This window comes from Acomys minous (assembly GCF_964271855.1).
Source record: "Acomys minous genome assembly, chromosome: 5".
In the NCBI taxonomy this organism is placed as follows: Eukaryota; Metazoa; Chordata; class Mammalia; order Rodentia; family Muridae; genus Acomys; species Acomys minous.
Window position 1 is genome coordinate 26,316,230 of NC_140494.1, and position 17,721 is coordinate 26,333,950.

Genomic DNA, 17,721 nt, shown 5'->3' on the forward strand with positions numbered 1-17,721 from the left:
AAACATGCTTATTAACTCTATTAACTTTGTTGTTGTTGTTATTATTTTGTTTTGTTTTGTTTTGTTTTTTTGAGACAGGATTTTTCTGTGTAGCGTTGGCTATCTAGGGCACGCTTTGTAGACAAGGCCGGCCTCAGATTCACAAGACCCCCCTGCCTCAGCCTTCTCAAGTGCTGGGATTACGGTCATGTGCCACCACTCCCAGCTAACTCTATTAACTTGAAATTGACTTAAAGAGAATTGACTTAGAAACAGCAGAATTACTACATAAAATACAAAAAGATTAAAACATTTTGTTTTCAGTAGTTTTATGAATAACACTTTTTATGCCAACATAAAAAGAAAGATTGTGTTTAAACCTACAGTTTTCAAAGGGGAGTTGGGTTTTAGTCAAGATAAACTCCTTTCTACTCCCCTTGCAAGGTGTTGTCCTCACCCACACCACGCAGCCCGTTTCTCTCTGGGAAGATTTGATAGTGTTGCACCCTTCTACCGTGTGTTTGGCCAGCTGGGGCTTCAGGGACATACCCCTGGCTGTTCACTCGAGGACTGCAGGACCCTCAGCTTCTTGTCAAAGTGTCGTACCCTGCCTCCTATGTACCAACCAGCTCTGTTTCTTCCATTAATCCTAATAGGCTCCATTTTCTCTCAGCAAATCCTGCTTCCTCCAATCCATGACCTGTTTGAATACACTCTTTGTTCTTGAGTTTGTCTTACATCCTCACTCCTGCACATGATCACGGTGGGAAGATACGCTCTTTTTCTTCACCCAGCGTCACAGACACGGATGGAGCCTTGGACCTTCTTTCCCGAGGACTGTATGGTGGAATCTAGTATACTCCAGTCCTCAGGAACTAATAGGATTTATGACAAGACAAACTGAAAATAAATTTACCTACATGACCTATATATTGTTGTTGAAGGTAGTTTAAATTTTTCGTTGAATCTCTACGCATACCTTTCTTGTCTGGAGACTTGCAATATGTTCCTCAAAACTGAAGAAGGCATAGCATATGCATGGGAAAAGCGTGTTTTAGGTGAGGGCTGTTTTTCCTACTGGTTGCCATGTTTACATAAGCCACAGTTTCTTTTAAAAATCCTCTGCCACATTTAGCTCCTTATGACTTAGATCATTACAGTTGGTGCTATTAATTTTCTTTCATTAAAACTGTTGCAGGTTTACAAACAATTCACTATGAGGTATTTTTCCCCTTTTAAAACCAGCATTAATCCATTTATGAGAGTAAAATCCTCATTACTTAAAAACCTCCCTTAGGCATCATCTCCCAACATTCTTGCATTACTAATTAAGTTCACAAATACATGACCTTTGGCAAACATATTTACACACTACAGCAGTTCTGTTGGGGTGTTACTACAACCACTTTGCTCATTTATTGACTTTATAGTAAGCCTTGTATATATTTGACCACTCCAACTACCCTGGATGCTCAAAATATGATTCAGAGCTAGAGGTCTCATCTAACTACAGCACGCAGCACAAACAGGCCAGTACCACCGCTGTACTAGTCCATCCTCTCAGTCCCTGCTGTGACCCGGCTCCTGCCTAGCTTTTGCGTCTTGGCAAATACACATACCATGGGGTATTTAAAAGCAAAATACTTTTGTTGCTTTGAACAAGAAACACATAACAAAAACAGCAGTTCAATACCACCATCTACTTTTGTCTTATCTGTGAATGTATGTCACATGTCTGTGGGTTCCCATGGAGACCAGAAGGTGACATCATATCTCCTAAAACTGAGCTACAGGTGCTTGTAAGGTATCTCACATGTACTGAAATTAACTCAGGTACTCTGGAAGAAGAGCAAGCACTGTTAACCCACTGAGCCTTCTCTCTAGCCTCAAGTGTGTGTGTGTGTGTGTGTGTGTGTGTGTGTGTGTGTGTGTGTATGTCTGTGTGTGTCTCTGTATATGTGTGTCTGTGTGTGTATGTCTGTGTGTGTGTGTGTGTGTGTGTGTGTGTGTGTATGTGTGTGTGTGTGTGTTCAGATAATGTTACATTATAGGACCTCCCTGTTGCCAAGCAAGAGAGCCATGCTTTGGTAAGCAGCAGCTAGTGATTACGTGTTGACTTCAAGAAAATCTAGAAACGAAACTTGGACATATCTTTGGTCTATAACTTCATGTACATCAGTGGTTAGTCTTTAAGTTACAGCCATGGATATGTTGTTGGGGAAACCATAGTACTTTTTAAAATAGCGATAAATTTTTCTATTATAGGATATGAAATTAATCATGAAAGTTAGGACAAGTAAATGTATTTCCTAGTTTGTACCACTTAGAGTTATTAAAAATAAATGTGTTTTTTAAAAAAGTAGCTCCAAACTAGATTTTCAAAAATATGTACATCTTACCTTTGGGGATGGCATTGGTATTTATTCTAAGTATACCAGAATAAGTTGGACTCCCTTCATAGACCCAACACTAAACTAATGAGACTTAACAGTTCCTATAGAACACATAAAAAGAACATTCTTCTGAAGCATGTGTGGTCGTCTCCAGGACAAACTATTAGGTCATACACATATAAAAAGGAGTGCATTGTCACAGTACACTATCTGACCACTGTGCAATAGAACTAGCAGTAAGCAACAGAAAGAAATTTAGAAATTGAACAAATATATAAAAAGTAAATAACACTCCCAAATAACTGGGAGGGGAGTCAAAAAAGAAATTACAAAGTAAAATAGAAAATATTATAAAGTAAATTGATTTAAAACCTGATACACCAAAACTTAAAGGATGCATTTAGGAAAAGGCAGTTTGCATAGAGAAATTTGTTAGCAGTAACGGGAGAGACAAGAGGCACAGCTCTACTCTTGTCAACATAATACCTGAAGAGTTCCCTAAATTTTAGGGGCCTGACTCAGACAAAGCAGAATTTGTGGCTTCAACCCAGATAAACATTTGAGTATTAGTATGTATAAAGCAGAGCTGGGGTTTAATAAAGATGCTTTAGTATAGATTTCAGAGCAAGTGTTAGGAGGAAAGCAAGGCTCAGAAAGAAAGCACTGCAGAGCATGGCTGTGGGCTTCTCAAAGACCTCCCTGTCACCGTCTCCTCAGTACTCATGCCCACCAGTGGGTTTTGAAATTACTGTCTTCAGAGGTTGCTAAGGAATCTAAATGAGATCATGAGATGGTTGCTAAGAGGTACCTGACAGGCCACCATCAATAAGATCACAGGGGTATAGGAAGGTAGGGGATCTTTACTGCAAACACACTGAGCAAGGCTCACTGAGATTCTCAGAAAATGTCTAGGGAAAGGAGAGAGGCCTACCCAAGGGAGTGCATATTTAGGATTGAAGACTTGTTTATGTTATTTTAAAGTATCTATACATGAAAGGAATATTATGTCTATGATGTCAGCTTTCACTAAAAATGCTAATTGCACTTTCTTTCTTCTTAGTTGGTGAAAGGCTTTAATCTGACTCCCAAGAAGCTCCTTTCCTTTCTCTTACACCGATAATTTTTCCCTGTCTTTCTATTCTTTTTCAAAATGTATATCTACAAATGCTGTATGTGCATGTGTGTATGTACGTGCATGTACACGCACATGCATATGGACATGCCATTGGGCATATGTAGATGTCAGGCAACAACCTCAGCTGTTGATTTTCACACTCTTTCTTGTTTGACTTAGGTTGTTTCTATTCACCTTTAGATATTCCAGATTCACTGGCTCACAAGCTTCTGGGGATTTTCTTGTCTCTGCCCTCTGTGTCACCATTCCCAGCACTAGGATTACAGGTGCGTGCACCACTTCATCTGACTTTTACTTGAGTTCTGGGGAGCCAAATGTAAGCTATCTTCTTAAGGTCCCTAAATGTCTGTGTTTTAAATAATGACATCAAATTAAACTTAACCCCTCCCTTAACAACTTATAAAAAGAATACCACCTACACAAGCAATAAGAAGAAAATAATAAAGATATCATTAAAATAATATCAAACCACAAATGGGATGTGGTGGTGCACACCTTTAATCCCAGCACTGAAAAGGCAAAGACAGGCAGATCTCTGTTCATGGCTAGCCTGATGTACATGACCCAGCCAAGGCTACATAAGGAGACTTTATCTTTGATGGTGATGATGATGGTGATGGTGACGGTGATGATGATGATACTACATAATGAGACTTTGTCTCAAATAACACCACCACCACAAAGTAGATAATGAAAACTACTAGCAAAATTAGTGAATGGAAAAGTTGGTTCTTTAACAAACAATTGGCAAAAATTGATAAACCTTTAGCTGACTAACAAAAATGAAAGAGAACAGTCCAAGTACTAAAGTCAACAGTGAAAACAGGACATCACTGTTCATGTTAGCTACTACCCTTTCCTTGCTCTTCTCCTGAGAGTTGGGCATATCCTATTCTGTCAATCGTCTCTTTTCCTGCCATTCATTTTTTTTTCTAGACAGGGTTTCTCTGTGTGGACTTGCTTTGTAGGCCATGCTGGCCTCAAACTCTCAAAGATTCTCCTACCTCTGTCTCCTGAGTGCTGGGATTACAGGTGTGCGCCACTGCACCTGACTCTCTGCCACTCAATTAAATATCACTTTACATGGGTGCTCCCTAATACAAACTAACTTTACCTCAATTGTTTGGGATTAAAGGCATGTACCCAAGCTTTTCTTTACCTGACACTTGCTCTATACCAGGTTGGCCCTGAACTCAGATCTGTTTGCCTCTGTCTCCTTGATTAAAGGTATGTTGGTATTGCAGCTGGATCACACAGACCTAGAAGGTCTTTGGATGTGATCTCTTGCCAGAGCAGCCATGTTCTGAATTAAAATTCTTCTAACAGGTTATACTAAAAAATAAAATTTATCAAAGCTGAAAGATGCAAAATCAGTATAAATTCCAGTTGAATTTTTATGCACTAGCCTTGTGTTCTAAAAATAATGTTAGTAAAGCAACATTTATAGTAGCATTAAAAACAAAAATAACAAAAGGAGTTCAAGATTTGTAACACTAAATGCTAAAGTAATTTTAGAATTAAAGACTTAAACAGGGAAAGACATTCCACGTTCTTAAGGTGGGAAACTTAGCACCGTTAGCATGACAGTCTTGAACATACTAAACTACATATCCAGTGCAAGCTCTATGCAGTCAGAACTTCCTCGTGCTGCACGTATTGTCAATCTGATGTTTAAAATGTGAATGGAAATTCAGAAGAAGGCAGCATGGTACTGCAGTAAGCATAAGTAGGTACATAGAGTAGAGTAGAGTAGAAGAGTCTAGATGCGCCATGACATTTCTGCTTTCTGATTTTTCAATAAGGATGCCCAACCTAATCAGTAGGGATAGGGCAGCTTTTTAACCAGTGGTCCTAGAGCAACAAAAACAGAAACGTACCCATTTATTATGTATAGATGTTGCCTGAAGACATGAAGATAAGAGGTAAATAATATGGAAAACTCTCAGAGGAAACCAGGCATTGATATCTTTACAACTTTGAGTTATGCAAAATAATTTATCAGATTGACACTCAAAGCATAAGCAACAAACTACAAGTGTTATGTTGGTTTTTACTAAAATTAACCTCCCAAGCAAAAAATGATGAGAAAGAGTATGGAAGAGATATTTTCAAATCTTATCTCTGGTAAGAGGCCTATATCCAAAATTGTTGAAGAAATTTTACTACGCAACAATAAAAAGAAAATAACCTAATTAAATATATACACATACATTTTATTTTTTTAGATTCACAAGTTGCCAGTGAGCACAGGAAAAGACACTCAGTGTCACTAGTTTTTTTAAGAATAGTCACAGTGAGATACCATGTGATAAAGAGTAGCACCTAGAAACTTCATATATGAGGATTATATGGGAGGTGACAACAGAAAAGGCAGGCAGTTCTTCAGAGTGTTGAGGATGTAATGGCCTAGCTAGGTGCTGGGTGGAGTATGCCTATTCTGATCGTATGTCAAATTGTTTAAGGCAGATTTGTGATAAGTAGATTGGTACCCCATAACCTAGCCTATAGTTGCATGGAGTACAGCCACTCTAGCCACAGATAAAAAAAACTTTAAAAGGAGACTTTGCAGTGTGTTAGTTGTATCACAACCAATTAATGACCGAGCTCCTCTTAAGTTCTCTGTTGTTTTGCTAGATGCTGAACACAGTGGAATGTAAGCCCATTCTAAACCTTTTTTGTTAGTGGTAGTAGGTAACATTTAGGTAAAATCACAGTAGTGTGAGAAAAAGATACAGAGTTCCCTGGATGTATGAAAAGGAGTATCTGAACCAGTCTGGACCTGGACAGCTCTGGGGAGATGATTTTGCCTTGAGCCTTTTATGGCTTGAGTCTCAAGTGCTGCCTAAAGACTCACGTATTGAGCTTTGTCAGCCGGTCTATATGTAGCACTGTTGAGAGGTAGGAGAGCATTTTGGAAGTAGAGACTAGTAGACGGAAGTTAAATCATCGTGAGGACATGCGCTTGAAGGGGCCCCTGCCCCTTCTTGTCTGCCTCTCCTTTTGCTTCCTAGCGACCATTAAGAGAGCATTCTTCTCTGCCGTTCCTCCTGTCACAAAATGTACTACCTCACCACAGGACCCATACTGACCTGGCTAAACATCGTCTGCAACCTTAGAGACTGTGAATAAGGTAAAACCTCCGTTAAGTTGATTGTCTTGGGCATGTTATACAGAGAGCAAGTGTAACATATATGTTTGAGATAAAGTTGTGGTCATGCTCAGGAAACTTGGGGAAGGCTGGTATAACTGGGGCACAGCACTGACGCAGGTAGTGTAGGTGACGTGAGTCAAGAGCTGACCGCGAAACCCTTAGAAGATGTTAGGGGTATCCAGGTTCCTAGGCAGAGGATACTGCAACTCGGAGGTCCTCAGTGGAGACGAGGAAACGTGGAAATCAAAAGGCTCTCAGGAGATAGAGCCCGTCAGTTTGATGAGCTTCAAGGCAGGGAAGGTGAGAGCAAGAAATGTAAGCCACAGCTCTGAGATGTGGGCTTGGAAAATGAAAACATGGCAGTGCAATTTTACATCAGAAAAATTCCCTTGGAGTAGTCATTGTTTTGAACCACCTCAGGAAGCATGGCTGCCTGCTTTCTGCTGAGAAGTATCATTTTCTTTTTTCTTTTCTTTCTTTTCTTTCTTTTTTTTTTTTACATTTTATACTTTATTAGTTTTTCTTTTTTTTACATTTTTTATTAATTTATTCATATTATATCTTGATTGTTAGCCCTTCCCCTGTTTCCTCCCATTCTTCCCTCCCTCCCACTTCCCCCCTTCTCCCCTCCCCTATGTCTGTGATTGAGGGAGACCTCCTCCCCCTAGATATGCTCTTAGAATATCGAGTCTCTTCTTGGTAACTTGCTGTCCTTCCCCTGAGTGCCTCCAGGCCTCCCCACTTACTGTGCTGGTTGCATATAATAGAATGGTGCAGTTTACTGATAGCAAACATTTTAGGGAAAGTACAAATTGAAGAACATTTGGCAAATAAGTTTTATAGTGTTGCCCAGATTAATTTTGCTCTGAGTCTTGTCCTGGTAAAAACCTCAGTGTCTTATGTCCTTGGCCCAGTGCTGTGGAGATCATCTGTCATGTCAGTTTCCTCATGTTTCTGTAAGTAATGAAAGCAGACTCTGAGGTAATTGTCGGCACATAGCTACCTTCCAGTGACAGCTTTTTGGAATAAGTTCACTTTTAGCCATTTCTTATTTCCTTGGCCAGCCACAATCCTTAAATGTCAAATTCTTCAGTGTTTTTATTCTGAAGTTATTTGGAAGTTACAGTCTTTCATTATAACTTCTGAAAGCCACTTTAGCAATTTAACACTATGCTGAAATAAATTTTAAATATGTAGTGAAATAATTTTAATAACCCCAACTTTTTTCAAATGCCCACTACAGAATCCATTATTTTGCATATTTTTGGATTTGGAACACCAGTCCTCAGAGCCAATAAAGCAGTAGAAATGCACAATGTGCAAATGAGTACAGGTTAGATTCATTGTACTGTGGCTATTGAATGGCATTATTGTTAACATTCCAATAAGGGACAAACAGCCAGGCATGGTGGCGCACACCTTTAATCTCAACACTCGAGAGGCAGAGGCAGGCGGATCACTGTGAGTTCGAGGCCAGCCTGGTCTACAAAGCAAGTCCAGAACAGCCAAAGATACACAGAGAAATCCTGTCTCGAAAAACCAGAAAAAAACAGAAAAGGAAAGAAAACCAATAAGGGACAGACACTATAGGTGTGTAAATACTGTCTGCACACGGCAAAGCTGGAAAGAAAGGTAAGAAAGCTCAAGTCATTTAGAGACAGCAGTAGTGTCTTGCCCTTTGCCACCTTTTTTCCTGGGACGTTGTTGCCAACATTTACTGCAGTGAATAGCACACAGGAAGGAAAAGGGACTTAGCACCCAGTCTTTCCATGAGAATACTGAAGTCCCCTCTGCCTGAACTCTCAGCTTTGTTACTGTCCAGAAAAGCTCAGTAAAGCTTAGCCATTTGTCATTAAGTGTTTCAAGTTGTTTTCTATGGTGCATTTTAATTTCTGAGAATTGTCACATGGAATGGAAGTTTTGTAAGAAAAGAACAGGTGATGAGGTTAAAGGACAGAACATGGTGCCTGCCCGTGAGACTCAGAACATTTACTCACTGTGTAAGCTTAGATAATTCATATAAGCCTTTGCCAATATATCTTTATATGTAAACTAGAGATCATAAAAATACCCATCATGTGCCTATGGTGAAAATTAAACTAATGCATGCTGAGAACACTGCTTGTTACACTTAGTCTCAAATAGTCATGTTAGTCTCTGCTGCAGTTGTTGTTAATAGCATAGCTCACTCCTGCCTGCACACGAGCGCTTAGTCCCATCCTGCCGGTGGCAGTGGACTTCCTCCTTTGTGGCCGTAGGGCTAAGATGGCATTAAAGATATGGTTATATAGCTATTAAGTCAGTGGTCCTCAACTTTCCTAATGCTGCGGCCCTTTAATACGCTTCCTCTATGTTGCGGTGACCCCCAACCATGAAATTATTTTGTTGCTACTTCACCACTGCAATTTTGCTACTGTTTTGAATTGTAAGGCAAATATCTTATATGCAGGATATCTGATATGTAACCCCAAAAACGGTTGCACAAGTTGAAAACTGCTGTACTAACTAGTATGAAGCAGTTGTATGTGCTAAGCCATTGACTTAGGATAACAGATTGTAATTCACGGGCCATCTTGGGACTGGTTTTGTGGGGCCTGCAAACTAAGAAGTAGGTTGGAGGGCGTGTTGTTTGCTTGGATTTGCTTTTTCTTTCCTTTTCTTTTTTCTTTAGATAGCCTTTCAGTATGTCTCCCTGGTTTTCCTGGATAACCTAAAATTCTTTGTGTAGCCTAGACTGGGCTGGAACTCAGAATCTGCCTCCTGAGTGCTGGGATTCGAGGCCTATGCCACTATGCCTGACTAATGGATTTTTACATTCTGAATTATGGTGAGGGGGTGCCTAAAAGACTGTGCTTGTGACAAATGAAAATTAGACAATTCAGTTTCAGTTTTCAGAAAATTTTGGGATAATTTTGTAGGTAACCTTTATGTTGTTTTTAGCAGTAGACACCTCAGAGCCACAAAACAGAAAATACTTCCTCTCTGACCCTTTACAGAAACTCCTGACACTTGCTTTGTGCGGTCATTGACTGTGTCGACTAGCAAGCTCATGATTTTTACTGATCCTGCTTTGATAAAAGATGGACACATGCATACAAATGCATATGATTTTTTTACCATCTATTTTTGTGGCCATAAAATCTCTATTCTGGCCTGGGCGATGGTGGTGTACACCTTTGATCCCAGCACTTGGGAGGCAGAGGCAGGCAGATCTCTGTGAGTTCAAAACCAGCCTGGTCTATGGAGCTACAACAGAGAATCCCTGTTTCAAAAAAAAAAAAAGTCTATTCTATCTTTTCAAGCATGTTTCTGTGTGTGGGTATATGCACATGAATGCATATACCATGGGAAGGCAGAGGCATTGGGTCCCCTAGAACTGGAGTTGTATATGCAGTCGCAAGCTGCCAAATGAGAACGCTGGAAATTGAAGTTAGGTCCTCTGCAAGACCAGCGAGTGCTCTTAAACACTGAGCCGTCGCTCCAGTCCCAGGAACCTTTTATTTTGATGTGATTTAGAAAAAGTCTAACTTTTTGTCTTGCTTAAAATGGTCTTAAAGCTTAGAATAAAAGTTCATGAATAGCTTAATTCAGTTGGGCAAATATTGACAGTGCCCCAAACCTTACATTTTCATTGGTGAATATTAAAATTTCATTAATTATCAAGAACAAAAGCTGATGTTTAAGTATATATATGAGTGTGTGTGTGTGTGTGTGTGTGTGTGTGTGTGTGTGTGTGTGTGTCTGTATCTGTGTGTGTGTTAAGGAAGTTGATTAACTTCTCTTATTTATGGGTTTTGAAGCAATCTATCATTTTTTTCAGTAATAACATACCTTTAGAGTATAGTAGTAATACAATCAGATTTCAAGAGTTATTTGTTATCTTGTTAAAGGTTTTGTCTTTGTGACTCAGAATTTAGTTTTAGGAGGCCAGAGGAGAAGGCTTTGGGCGTTGTGCTTAGAGAATATACATTTTGATTGTGTCATACCAGTCAGCCATTTGGGCAAACATTTGTGTCTGTCCTCATCCTATGTGTAACTGCATGGATTTTTGTTTCTTCAATGATTATGTAACTTTTATGGATGGAAATATTTTGACCTAGGATATCTGTAAAAATTTGAATCTCCTTTTGTTTAGGTTTATATCCTCTAAAGTCGATTTGTCAAATGTATTAGAAAGATGATTTGCGAAGGGCCTTGGAATACTGGGATCAAGACAGACGTGAGTCCTGCCTCTATAGAGTCTTGAGTCTGTTGGGGAAGACACGTTATATTACATCGATACAAGGATGGTCTGCACTGGGAGACGAGAATCGAATTGTACAAGGGCAACCTAGCATCTCAGGACTGCAGCTCACCTGGGTAAGTGAGAATACCTGTCTCTTTAGATGTTTGTTTTGAGTTTTATACTGACATTTTAATTAATCTGTTAGTAACCTGAAGTTATTTTTAGTTTGGAAAAAGTAGAAGGACAAAAAGTTGATAAACTTACATATAATGCCATTTTAATAGAACTACAATCTACTAAATTTCTGTGTTAGATGGCTGATGATAGATTTTTGCGTAGTTGATTTTTTTAGAGGAGGAGTATTTATTGAGTATAATGTAACTGTAAAATAAGAATGAAGGAAGTACAAAGATTTTTTAAATACTCTGTTTATCTTACTTGAAAATCAAAAGAAAGTCAGAACAGAAAAGTATCTTTTAAGATCCTTTTAGTATATCCTTTAAGATACTTTAGTAGATACTTTTAGCATCCTCTCTCTTACAGTAGCTACTGACTACTTTTATTATAAAGCAAATAGCTGTTGAGTCTATGTAGCGTGTTTTTGCCCAAACCTGGCCAGTGTAGCACACGTGGTATATAGCATTGTGTACAGCCCCTAAGCTATAATTACTGTAGGCATTTGACACAGTGCTGTGTGCATAACCGTCTGCATTGGCAAACAGTACAGGAAAAGTGAACCTAGCATACCTATCTACGGCAGCCCCCTGAATGGAACTTACAGAGCCTACCTGAAGGTGTTCCCAGTCAGCATGGAGTGGAGCCTAAGAAGACCTAACCTGTGTAATGAAAAACTGAATTTACTTCTGAAATCTTACTTGTTTCCTTATTCTAAGGAATTTATTAATTACTGTGATTTTTTACTTTGTAAATTTTTTATTTTTTTACCTGCTATTTATTTTCTGGGGGTGGAGCTGGCACTTACATGCCATGGCACAGAGCAGTCGTGTGCCTCACAGCAGTCAGTTCTTCTAATAGCATGTGGCTCTCAGGGACTGGATCCAGTCGTGAGGCTTAGCCGTAGGCACCTTGACTGGCTGAGCCTTCTCACTGACACTCTGAAAACTTAGTCGTTCATAATAACTGTGTAAAACACAAGGGCATTCATCAACAATAAGACATCTAAACAAAACTATTTTAACATTGTTATTCTATCAGCCTTCTCTTTTAATTTTTACAAACTTTTCTACTAACTTTTTTGTTAAAAACAAGATAAACACACACACCTTAGCCTAGACCTACATAGGGGCAATATCTTCCACTTGCACACTCTATTCCACTGGAAAGTTTCTAAGGACAATGACATACACATAGCTGTCACTCCTGTGATAACAATATCTTCTGGAATCCTTCCACAAAGAACTGCCCAAGGATTCTGTGACCATAACTTTTTTTTAATAAGTAGAAAGAATTCATTCTGAACTAGCCATGATAAGTGTAACAAATTGAATGCCTGACCCAGTAACCAAGTCCTAGCCATTGCATGCCTGTGCGTGCTGTCTCCACATGACTTGAGCAGTTTCTTTAACCAGCTCAGTGCAGACTTTATGCTGTGATTTTTCTAGGTGAGAGGACTTTTTCAGCTTGTGATAGCCTTGGAACCTGTGGTGGTTCATCTGCAGCATCAACCTAGTTGGATCAAAGATACCTGAGATATTAGTAAGGCACACACTTCTAGGGGTGTCTGTGGGGGGCTGTTCTCAGAGACCACTGGGCCTTGACCTAATGATGATAATTCCTTTATTTATCATATGACACTGTTGGGAGGAAGGCCACATGAAAGTAATCACTGGGACTTGTCCCTGCCTCTTTCCTGTACTGTCCTCCTCTCTTTCCCTGGACACTCTATTGTGAGCTCTGCTCTCCCGTGCCCTCGCTACAATGAAGTAGTGATTCCTTTGAAACCAGAGCCAATCAGATTCTTCCACTTTTAACTTGCTTCCCTTTGTCACTACCCACAAGCTTTTTGACAAAGAACCACAAATGAACACACAGAGTGCACACACATGTTTATGAATGTTGGACACAGAAGAAAAGGAAGTGGAGTGAGCCCAAGCCCTGCAAGTCATCTCTATTGCTGATTCGGGGAATGTGACTTTTTTCTCTCTAAAACCTAGTTGAATTAGAATTTTCCCAGTGTCTCACAGCCTTCGTATGGTTATTTCATGGATGCCTTTCCCTCCCAGGACTTACTGAGTACTCTTTCTGTAGGTCCTCATCACTCCTGTCGTTTTTATTCATGATAATGGTAAGTTGTTTGTCTGTAAGACAGCCATTTGAAAGGTTTCCTGGAAGAGTACTAAGTGGAAATCGCTCTGTTTCTGAAGTATACCTCCCAGTTATCTTCTGAGGCTCCCACTGTCTTGTTATTTCACTCTGAAGTTTTCATGTTTTAATAAGCATTTTCTTAGACTAATAATAACTTCTCTATCCAGTTCATAGAAAACCCAATGTTTACTCAGTGCATTGTGGCAGATGATTCATTTTTGTAATGTTGGCTTTAAGGTTGGATACTAAAGTTAAAAGAAATTTCAATCCATTGTATTTCAGTTTCAAATTTAGACAGCGCTATCTATAGGTGAACCATCCTCCTCCATATTTTAGATCCTTAAGCCATAACTTAACTCAAATGTTTCAGGAAAAACCCCAAACATCCCATGGGCTCCCCCAGAGCACTTTCCAGACTTTTTCTGCTATTTGCTCTCACTGTGGCAGCATTCATGTATACCTGGCCTGGGGAGCACAGGAATCAGTGCCCTTGCTGCTTTAATCTCAAAGAGAATTTAAGAACTTTGTTCTAATTTTTGTGATGGTATGCGTTAGTTGAATTGTTTGAATCTGAAGCTGCTGTGGTTAGCTTGATTCCTTCAACCTGCTTCTGATGGTGGCTAGACCCTGACGTGTGAGAGCTTATCTAGGTGGTGGTAGAACAGGTACTGGGGGATTTCTTCCCGAGCCTGTAGCTGATCTTACTTATTAAGGCCTTTTCTCTGTAACTCACCTCTTCTGTCTACTGCCGACGTTACCATGAAGATGGCAGCTTTTCTGGTAAGCTGTCCAGAGAAGTGCGTGATATGTGTCTCAGAAGGAAAGAAACAACCAGATCCAACACAGTGCCTAGAGAGTCTTGATAGGCAGGACCCAAAGAGCTCTTGGTTAGTACTTCCTGTTTATAATTACTACTTGTGTACTAAATATTTCCCTCAAAAATGCATAAATACAGCAATAAACAAAAAATTAGCATACACTGTATCAAAAAATATCCCAGTGTCATTGGAATAAGACCAAGTACATTGTATGTATATGAAAATGTCAGTGAAACTCATTTGGTGATGGAGCTTTGGTAGAAAGCTTGCATAGTGTACATGAAACCTTGAGTTTGATCCCCAGCCCACATAAAACCAGTGTGATAGTGCCTGTATCACCAACACTCAGAAGAGCAAGGGCATCATCTGCTACATAGTGAGTTTAAGTCATCCTGGCCTATAAGAGACCCTATTTCTAATTTCCCCTTTCCTTTCTCTCTTAACATGTTTCCTTTCTCTCTTAACATTCTATTAAGTTTAAATAATAGTAATGATGACTATAAGCAGATTCTCAGCAAAAACAAAACAAAAAACTCTATTACTTCCTGTGACTAATTCATGCTCATAAAAATGATGTCCCATTTCCAAAGAAACAGTATAAAATGTATTATATTTCATCTTTATAGATACATTTATAGTATAAGTACTGCATATCTTATAAATATCTTTAATCTCATAATGTCTAACTTGTCTAATGTGCTTCCAGAAATGAGCATGCTGAATGGTTACCATTTTGTTTAGTTGTGTGCTTTATTTAAGACCTGTGCACCTTACCTACTGGTACTTTTGATTTCCCCAATTTAAAAAAAAGCATTTACTGGAACTTATTATCTTAGCCATTTTATAACTGTATAGTTGAACATTGACAGGTCTATACAACCAGCTCTACAACTTCTTTATCTTGTAAGACTAAACTTCTACACCAGTCAAACAGCTTTCTCCTCCTTTGGAAACCACCATCTGCTTCTGTTTCTATTAATGTAACTACCCGACTATGTAAATAGATTCTTGCAACATTTGTCTTTTTGTGTCTGCTTCAATGTTTATATATGCTGCAGTATTTTAGTCTATATTAGAGTTTGCTTCTCTTTTTTTGTACAGATGGATACTATTCCCTCATTTTGGTTTTTGTTGTTGTTGTTTTTTGTTTTGTTTTGTTTTGTTTTTTGTTTTTTGTTTTTTGTGTTGGTATTGGGTTTTTTTTTTCTTACTGTCACAGGTTATTTCACTTCTTGGAATGAACATGGGTATATATATTTTCTCTTTGCGATCTTGTTACCTTCCACAAGGGCATTTAATTGTTCCATATCTTTGCCAGGACTTTCTTTGTAGTTTTTGTTCTAAGTAATAACTATTTTAATGAATGCAGAGTAATTGTAGGTTTGATTTCTATTTTCCTAGTTTAGTGATGTTGAGGATCTTTTTAATATGTCTGCTGGCTGTTTACTTACTTTTTTGGGAAAATGTCTATTTTAAATTCTTTGGCCATATTTTTTAAATGATTGAGAATTTTTACTTTTTAATAATTTCATGTATATATGCAGTGCATCATGACCATGTTAAGAGGCTAGGAACCTCATCTAGCAGGACATCATTGAGCTTAGGTCCATCTTGTCCTCCAAGTACATAAAGCAGCTTTGCTGTCTGCAGAGATTGCTCAGTGGGGAAGAACACTTCTGCCATACCAGTGTGAGGACTGTAGTTTGGATCCCTAGAGCCCATATAAAACCAGGTCTAGTGGCATGAATAAGTAATCCCAGCACTCCTGTGGCAGCATGAGGAATGGAGGCAGGAGAATGCCCAGAAGACTGTGAGCCAACTAGCCTGTCTTACACCGTGGCAGAGAAAAGGCCCTGCCTGTCTCAACAGGCAGAGTGAAGGTGAGGACTGGCATCCAGAGTTACTCTTTGAGCTACACACACCTACTGTGTCACGTTCACACCCCCACCTCTCACTCCATGGAAAGGATTTTTAAAATATGTTTCCTTTCTCTCTTAACATTCTATTAAGTTTAAATAATAGTAATGATGACTATAAGCAGATTCTCAGCAAACAGCTGAAAATAGGAAGTAGTAATGAGTGTCCATTGGAAGCTGTAACTGTGACAGATAAGGCTCTTGGTTCAGTATTCCACCCAATGGTATTTAAAATGTTTGCTTCTTGAATAAAACGTTGTAAGAGATAACAACATTTTTTGCAAAATAAGTCCAGGGATGCCAAGTTCATTACATCAGACTTTCCAGTTGAACCTTATGAAAATGGAAATTCCAAGTTTTGTGTGCTGATTTTGTTCTACTAAGATTCTGTCACACTATTTTAGTCTAGGCATGAGTGAGCTAATCTCATTTGAGAAGATGTATTCATTAGCAAAATTGTACCAAAATAAATTTTACTAAGGTCACAGTGTTTAATTTAATAGTATTATGATAATAGCTGCCATAATTAGTCTCAGATTTGTCTTCTTTCCCAACAGACGAGAATTTTTATAGTCTTGGATATACACTTAAGGCATAAGAATAACAGCAAAATTAATGTCGTGGCCTTCAGAGCCTGTTTATGGGTTTTCCTTGTTGGGCCCTAAAGGACTTAGGGAGCATTGTACATCTAAAATAAACCACTTAGGATGTGCAAGATAAAATTGGGTTAATTGGGTTCACCTGCTCCTCAGCTAGACCACACCTCAGTCAACACAACATTTATTAGTCAAGGACGCATGATTTTTTTGTAATTAGAAAGTTACCTCAGAACTATACAAAAGGCTCAAAGGATACTTTTTCAAATAAATTATTTATGACTTTTTCATTTATTATTTTAATCCAGTTTGTTTTTAATTATGAAATCACTGTCTTATATTCATAGCAGGACTGTTATGGTGATGTCGGGGCAGGCCTCTTGAAATACCCACTTTCTTTCAGAGTTGTGACAGCCCACTGTCCTACAACTGGTGTTCTGTCATCACAACACTAAAGACTCAGGCTCTGAGCCCTGCTTTTCATTTTTCATCAGGGTTTGTATATCAACAAAATGACTGTTCACACATCCAGCTAAAATCCAGAGAAACATGAAGATACAAATGTTAAAATCTGTTAAGCTTTTGTAGCTGACTGAATGTGATGGCAGCAATTTTCCTAAGTAGGCATTTTCTTATGTCATTAGTTAAATCAATAGGGTTTTTTTTTCCATTCTAAGTGTTTCTGACAATTCCATGTGCATGTATACTGTATTTTTGTCATTATCAACCCCATAAGTACTCTGCCTTTTCTCCCCTGCTGAGGTCCTTCTTGGTCACAAGTCACTGTCTTTCTTTCTTTTGTGTGTATGTGAGCTTACTTACAGCTGTTTGCATGAGCATTGCTTGTAGATTATTTGCTGGAACATGACAAACGTACCAGTGGCTGTACCACAAAGATAATCACATATACCCCCAGTAAGCATTAACTGACAGTAGTCCCTCTGGAGGGGTAGGACGGAAGGGTCTATGAGCCCCTTCCCATCCCTGTGCAGTATTAACAGGCCTCCTCTTGTTCAGGTCTTGTGCAAGTGGCCATAGTGTCTCTGAGTGCATGAGGACACCAGCCCTACTATGTCCAGAAGACATTGTTTTCAGTACTCTTTCCATTCTTACATTCCTTCCACCCCCTCTTCATGATGGTCTCCAAGCTGTGTAAGGAGGCGTTAAAGATGTCCATTTAGAG

General features: G+C 39.0%; 1 protein-coding gene across 13 annotated transcripts in view; it reads left to right on the forward strand.

Annotated features, from left to right (window-relative positions):
* Positions 1 to 17,721, forward strand: part of ZNF438 (zinc finger protein 438) — a 119,909-nt gene that overhangs the window by 62,880 nt on the left and 39,308 nt on the right. For 12 of the 13 annotated variants that reach the window (XM_084782180.1, XM_084782177.1, XM_084782178.1 and 9 more), the window contains one exon: positions 10,794 to 11,017. The gene's annotated coding sequence lies outside the window, so the exon portion shown is untranslated. Of the gene's footprint in view, positions 1 to 10,793; positions 11,018 to 13,151; positions 13,189 to 17,721 lie in introns of all 13 variants that reach the window. The other variant, XM_084782173.1, reaches the window with a different exon arrangement.